Here is an 8,180-nt window from a genome sequence, read left to right on the forward strand (position 1 = left end):
TCAAGATGGATCGATACTCTTCATTTCTAATGAGAAACCTGTATTTGAAGATGATGACATCTCAGGATCAATACCAGTCTGAAACAACCATACATTCAAGATCTATCGCTTCATCCAAGAATATTATTAACCATATATATATATATAGTTATTTCAATATATATTACACACACACACACACTCACACAACGTTATTCTAAATTAATGCTCATCTTGAGAAATAACAACGAATGAATCCCTCTCCTCCAAGAGGCAAGTCCCACGTAGCCAGTGTTGAGGAGAGAGAAGAAGCTTTCTAATTGGCACTTGCATGCCATGTGTGGGCATATGGGTATCCTGCCGAGAGAAGCTTCAAATTTTAATTGAAAATTTGGCGAAGCTTAGATCTTCTATTTATAATTAAACAACAACACGAACCAAGAGTCAAGACAGCATTCAAGGCTCAAAATTTGAACACATCGCCTTCTGTTTGTCCATTTGATATATGTGTGGTTGCCAAATTAAATCATTCATAAAAGGAGAAACACAATATATACCACTAGGACTAGTACGTAGTGTATGTTCTTCCTGAATGATAGCAACATTAATTCTTTTGAGTCACATGTCCACATCTCAAATGGATATGTGTTGAGTACTTCGCTTGGCAGAATATATATGGATGCTGGACACAAAGATAACCATATATGTCTTGTATTTTGTGCCAGCAAATTTCTGTCATATTTGGATAGCCATGCAAAGTGATTATGGATGAGTTGTAACTTTGAGAAGAACAACTTCTCACGCATTTGGATTTGGTTATGGAGGAACAATCTGTTTGGAATTACTTCTTGTTTTTTTGACCAACTGTTTTCAGAAACAAACTGTAGAAACAGCAGAAGTGAATTTTGTAAAGACAAAATTGAGAGCAAAGTGATTCTTTCATTTCTAATTAATTCAATATGAAATCTGCAACATACAAGATTAATGCAATATTGCCTTAAAATAGGCAAACACACCAACTAAAATATCAGGAAAAACTGCAACTAAATCTGAAAAAATTGGAATGTGCACCTAAAAAAAAAGAAAACCAATTCCACATCCTTATTAGTCCTCAAAGAATAGGGCAATCACAAGACTTATTCAAAAACTAATATGAAAAAATATCTAAGAAGAAAAGATTTCACGGTACTTCCAACACTACTCTTCCTTGAAATGCCTCTCAACATTTCATTCCTTTGCTTAGGGAGAGCCTTTGTCAATTTGAAACTCAGAACTGCAATGTTCCATCTTAATTTCTCGAGTCTTCACATACTCCCTAAGGACATGATATTTGACATTGATATGCTTGGTTCTTCCATGTTACACTAGGTTATCTACAATAGCAATGGCAGACATGTTGTCACAATTGATATATAACACAAGGCTATTGCTGCTCTTGTCCAAGGTCTGCAAGCATTTTCCTAATCCAAATGGCATGATTTGCAGCTTCTACTGTTGCTATATATTCTGCCTCCACTGTTGATTGTGCTACAGGATTTTGCTTCTTAGAATTCCGAAAAAAAAAAAAAAAAAAAGAAAACACTTGAACACAAAGAAAATTAAAAACTTGAAGTGCTTTAAGCATATCATAACGATAGCCGACCCAATTTCTGTCTGCATAGCTTTGCAAACGATCATCTTCTGCTTTGCAAAACCAAATTCCATAGTCTGAAGTATCTTGAATATACCTTAGCACCCTTTTTGCAGCACTAAAATGACTTTGGCGTGGTGCACTCATGAACATTGATAATAAACTAGTTACATACATGATGGCTGGATGTCAAATATAATAGGCTACCAATCATGCTTCTATAAGTTGAAGCATCAATCTTAGGACTCTCATATTCTTTATACAATTTTTCATTCACCACCAAAGGTGTTGCAACTAGATTGTAGCTTTCTAACCTGAATTTCTTCAACATATCACTGGCATATTCCCGTTGAGACAAGAAAATGCCATTGCTGCATTGACTGATCTCCATCCCAAGAAAAAAAGTCATCTCTTCCAAGTCAAAGCATTCCGAATTCACTAAGCATAGAAGACTTAAATTCCTTCAACATTTGAGTATTGCTGCCAATAATCAATAAGTCATCAACATATATAAAGGGAGACCAATAAATATTGAGATTTAGGATAAATACCTTTCACAAATAATGTCACATCATTGTCACTTTTCTTGAATCCTTACAGCAATAAATAAGAATTAATTTTGCTATACTAGGTTCTCGGAGCTTGTTTGAGGCCATAAAAAGCCTTGTGGAGTTTGTAGACATGATCTTCACAACCTTCAACTCGAAAACCTTGAAATTGTTCTACATAGATCTACTCTTCAAGTACACCATTCAAGAATGTTGACTTCACATCCATGTGATGGACTTTCCACCTTTTTGTGCTACCAAGCCAACAAAAGTTTGATGGTATCAAGTCTGGCCACTAGAGAAAGGTGTCTCCAAAACACATATCCTTCGTCAACCAATCTTGCTTTTATATTTGTTAATAGTCCTATCTACGTTCAACTTGGTTTTGAAAAAACCCATTTGACTCCTATCATGTTTCTTTCTAATGGCCTAGGAGTTAAAGACCATGTCTGATTCTTCTAAATCATATAAATCTCTTCCTACATTGTAGTTCTCCATACTTCGTGTTTGGGAGCATCATATAAACCCAGGACTCCCCCCAAGCGGACCGATATGGGATTCACACGCCATCTCCCCTTCCTTGGGGGTGCAGTGTCCCCACTGCACAACCCCACCATTGTTGGATTCGAGAATCGGCTCTAATACCACTATAACATCCTAGGCAACCACATTCAAAATGTAACTACCTGGCTAACACATATAAGCCCAAGACTTCCCCCAAGCGGACCGATATGGGATTCGTACTCTACAGTAACACATGCCATAACGAACTCTTTTCCTGCCTTAACCTTTCTTATGTGAAGATTTCTCAAGCTAAAACCCAACCAACTCAACAAACCCAGTAAACACAAGAAACACAACGAACTCATACACCAAGTGGGGAATGGCATATGTTATTGAGTTATGGATAAAAGACAATGCTTTGTAGGATGTAACAATTGTTGGGTTTGGTTTAGTACAATGAATGGCATTACACATTTAAGAGGGGGGTGAATTGGGTGATTAAGAATTTAAGAATTTTTTAGGAGGGTTTTAAAAGATAAATATGAAAACAATGAAACATGACCAAAATAAAGTGCAAGAGGGACAAGTGATTTATAGTGGTTTGGTTAACCCAAATTAATCCACTCTCTTAGCTCCTACTAATATCTCATACTTGATTCCAAGTAAGCCCTCTAATCCCTATGACTAGGAATTACAATCTTCATACAATAGATGTAGGTCCTCTAACACACTTATTAGGAATTACAAATGGTTTATAATAAAAGTGTCTAAGAGTTCAAACCCTTAATTACAGAATCTTTCAAAACACAAAATAACACAAGGCTTGAATGATGATACAAATAATAACAAAGCCTTTTGAGAGAAAAATGGATGCACAAGCACTATTGAGAAAATGAATATATTTTGTAAACTTAAATCAACTCATTTACATTCATTAGTCTTCTTAAGTTCTTCATTTGGCTATATTTATAGGCTACACAAAAGCTTGAAGCAAAACTAGTTGTTTGTGATCATTAGAGCCTGCAAAACTAGCGGTTAGAGACAAAAACGAATAATCGACAGTATATAAGAAATAATCGACTAATCCAAAAATGGTCAATAAAATATTATACAGAAGCTGTCGAATGAGCATGGCCAAGAGCTTGCGTAAACATGGTTGACATGTTTAAAAAAACAATCGATATTTTAAAAGAAAACGATCTACTTCTTTTGAAAAATGGTCGACCGTTTTTTCAAAAACAGTGGTTGACTCATTTTCAAAAATAGTTGACATGCTAGCCTTCAGAATTAAAACATAGATTTGAGATTCAAATGCAATATGACCAATTTTGATATATCAAAGATTCTTTTTGACAATAAAAATTTATTTTTCCAAAACCAAATGCCATCAAAAATATTGAACACAAGATTTTTGGTAAAGGATGAAATTTATTTTCATGATTGGTGTTTATAGAACTTACAGAATGATTTAAGAACACCAAGTGTAGAACCATTTACAAAATATTTTCATCATGAAAATAATATTATTTTTTATCAACAAAACCATAATAAAGGCAAAACAATAACAACATAGTCTGCATGGCATTTCAATTGTGCCACCATGGGATTGTTTGGCAAATGAGGTGGATTGAGGCCATTTTCGACATAATTCCAAAGGTTATTACCTATGAGAAATGCCTTTGCCTTGATGGCCCAAAAATCGTAGTTCTCACTGTTGAAGACTAGTGTAGAGAGATTACTTGTTAAACTTGAAGTGTTTGTAGACATGGTTATGCTGACTTTTCAAGTTCACTAAAAAAAAAAGACTCGCGTTTACACTCTTTTATAAAACTCTCAAAGCTTGCGTCACAGATCCCTCGAGAACAAAGTGTTCTGATACTAATTTGTAGAAATAGCATAAGTGAATTTTGAAAAGATAAAATTAATTAAAAGCAAAGTGATTCTCTCGTTTCTAATTCAATATGAAATCTGCAACAATTAATGCCATATTGCCTTTAAATAGGCAAATACACCAACTAAAATATCATGAAAAATTGCAACTAAATCCTAAAAAACTATAATGTGCACCTAGAAAAAAGGAAACCTATTCCACATCCTGAGTACTTCATAAAGAATAGGACAATCAAAAAACTTATTCAAAAACTAATATAAAAAGATATCTAAGAAGAAAAGATTTCACGGTACGTACTTCAACACAAACATGTCATTGTGTGTGTGTGTGTGTATATATGCACACTTTATGTAAAAGTTTTCTTTTTATATTTTCTTTTAGTCTAAAATTTAAATTATTTGGCCTTAACGAGTTTGATGTTAATTATGGACTGGTTAATGCAATTCTTTTTCTTTATCGAAAGTCTGAGACTCATTGTAAATAAAAAATTCACAAGAAGAGTTTATTTACATTGTTGTCGTAAATTTTGTAATCTTATTTTTCAAACTCAAATGTGAGACAAAAAGTCAACAATTTTTGCTCTCTGTTTTGAAAATTTTTACTTTGTGTTTTTTACTTCTCAAGTTGATCCCGATCGATCTCTTCCCTCCCATTTTGTCTTCCTTCTTGAATGACATATATATATATATATGTATATGCATGCATGCATGCACAACAGCACAAGTAACATGAGACTTCCGCTAGTGTTACTGTATGAATGCCAGGAAACTAAAGCCACCGTTCACATAAGATGGTTTCCAAGACGGCTACGGCTTCTTAATTCTTCATCCTTATCTCCATCCTCTCTTTGATTCTGAAAACAACATACCACCCACTTACATTGTCCTTTTCTCAATCTCGAAAGCTTCAAACTCCTTCACTCCAAAGGGATATACATACATATATTTATGTTGCTAGCTAAAATGAAAGTGCAATTAATATGCCACCTGCAAAAGATGATTTAGATATGATTGATTTTGTGTGACAAAATTAATTGTATAAAATGCTTTTTTTTTTTTTTTTTTCTTTTGGGGTGGGGGGGGGGTTGTGTGGTGTTCTACTTTGATTCTTGATTGAGTTTGCCAGTTGGCTCAAGCCTATCGTGATTCGGTTTTCAAATGATACCTTTCTTCGTCCACTCTATGGTTCCACACGAAAGTAAACAAAGAAACACACGCAAAAGGATGTATCACTGACAGTGGAAATAGTTGCTATTTGAGTAATTGTCATTGACTTAGCAATCTAGAAGAATGAGAGGTAGCTAGGAAATTTATATATCTGTTCCAAATATTTCTTTGGGTGGTGGGAAGCAAAAGTGGTGGTCACGGTCACAGTTGCGTAACTCATGTCTCTATGAATATGAATGAATGTATCAGAAATCAAACAACTTCCTGTGGCCATGCCAGGGCAGAAAAATACAAGCAGCTGAGCACCACTACAACCCCCCCCTTCTCTCTCTCTCTCGCACACACACCAAAAAACAGCTATTTAGTTCGAGGCACTAGCCACAAACTTTTTAAGTATAGCTCTCCTGATCAACCTCTGTACTGTTCTCCAACTAGTACTAAAAAAAACCAAGAAGTCTGAAACAACTTTAGAAACTTGTTTGACCATGGTTTTGCGCTATTTTCTAGGGATGGTTCACAAGGGATATGTTAATGGTAAATAAATTGAACCATCTAGAAATAGGTTTTTTCTGTAAAAAAAAAAAAACTTAAATTTAAAATTTGACATGATAATAAGAGATTATAATACTCTCTTTTTTCTTGTAATTAAGGTTTCAGTCTCTTTAGAGATAAGTCATTGCATAGATTTTTTGTGTAATTACTTGATGTTTATAGTTTTTAGATTAATATACACTTAAAAGAAATTGATTGAGTTATTACTGTGATCAAATAGAAAGGAAAAAAAAAAAACCAAAAACTCAAAAAGAGGATAACGTTGAAGAATAGAAGAATAGGTCACTTTCTTTTGGCAACTAGAGTCAGCTCCCCTCATGTTCTGTCGACGAGAAAGGGCAGGAAATTAGGGGATGGACAGACCATGATTGCTAATCAGAAGAAGACATTCTCTTTAAGCTGAGGGCTGACATGCATTTAAACAAGCATGTGATGGCCATGTTACTTGACTCCAAAACCCCCTCGCGCAGAGAGAGAGAGCCTGCAAGATTAATATTCCCACTGCTTTGAGGACTCACTCACCTAATATATTGCCATTTGGCTTTACCAAACTTATAAACATCTCAAGAACGTACGGTCTGGTAGTTCCTAGGAATCTTGAGTTCATAAGGAGTTCAAGAATGAAAAAATTAATCAAGTATGTGGGACCGGGGAATTAGCTAGCTAGGAACATTTAATTGACTCGCAGCGCGCTAAATATATGTGAATGAGATATGTCAGCTTAATTTCTTCATTAAGGGCAGATTAGATTAGTGATTAGAAAACTTCCACAAAGCCAGATTTGGGAAGCGGCCAAATCTACAAAATGTGTCCGAATGATAAAACTACATGTAAATTTTTGTATATTTGAGTATGTAATTTGTGAGTTATTATGCTAAGGCCACTCACTATTTTATGTTAAAAAAGTCATAGTTTTAGTTGTGAAATTAATATTTTTTGTAATAAATAAAGAAAAAAACTACATATAAATTCAATAGTCACCCTCTTTAAAAGCCATATGTATGATGGATGTCGGCCAAAAAAACAAAAGGTACCGTGGTCCAATCCAATATGTTAGAACCAAATGTGACGGTGTTTTCCTTTGAAAGGAAAAGGATGAGCATGAATATATGATATCTTTCATAAATTAAGATTACAAATATTTGTTGTCCTGAATAGTAATTATCACCTTAGAAGTGCAAAACGAAAAACAAAGCAAGCAAATTATCAACCATAGCAAAGGATGTGGGTGGTGCTGCCTTGTTTTTCATGCTACAAATAAATAGCTAAGTTAGATTCCATGGTACAAGTATCACCAATTAAATCTTGGTGACAAGCCATATTTCCCCATAATATTTGTTAAAATAGGTAAAATAAAATTATATTAAAATAAAATTAAAATATTTTTTAAATTAAGATATAAAATAATAAAAAATATTCTAATATTTTTATCAAACTATTTGTTAATTTTTTTAAAATATATTAAAGGGCATATGGATAATTTTTCTTATTTGTAAAATTTAAGATAAATTTATCGAGATGAAAAATAAATTTATTTAAAAAATTCTAAATAAGAAATTACGTGACTTCTTTTTTAAAAATTATCAAATAAATTTAACAAATACAATGAAAAACACTTTTGTCTGAAATGCTTTTCATATCTCACTTTTTTCAATTCTTATCTTGGTTAACAAACACTATCTCAGTATCAATGTAAATCAGGATTCAAGACATACTAATCAACCCATAACTTAAGGCTCCACCACACCAAAAAAAAAAAAAATCCACATTGAGAGAGAAATTGCAAGTGAAATGTTCATTAGTCAATCAAATGGAATAGTGTGAATTAAAATTGCCAAACCAACCAACCAACACCACCCACCAACAAAAAAGTTAAATAGTTCAACAACCAATGTCTACTATGAACATGA

Source organism: Diospyros lotus, chromosome 6 (assembly GCF_014633365.1).
Source record: "Diospyros lotus cultivar Yz01 chromosome 6, ASM1463336v1, whole genome shotgun sequence".
NCBI classification, from domain to species: Eukaryota; Viridiplantae; Streptophyta; class Magnoliopsida; order Ericales; family Ebenaceae; genus Diospyros; species Diospyros lotus.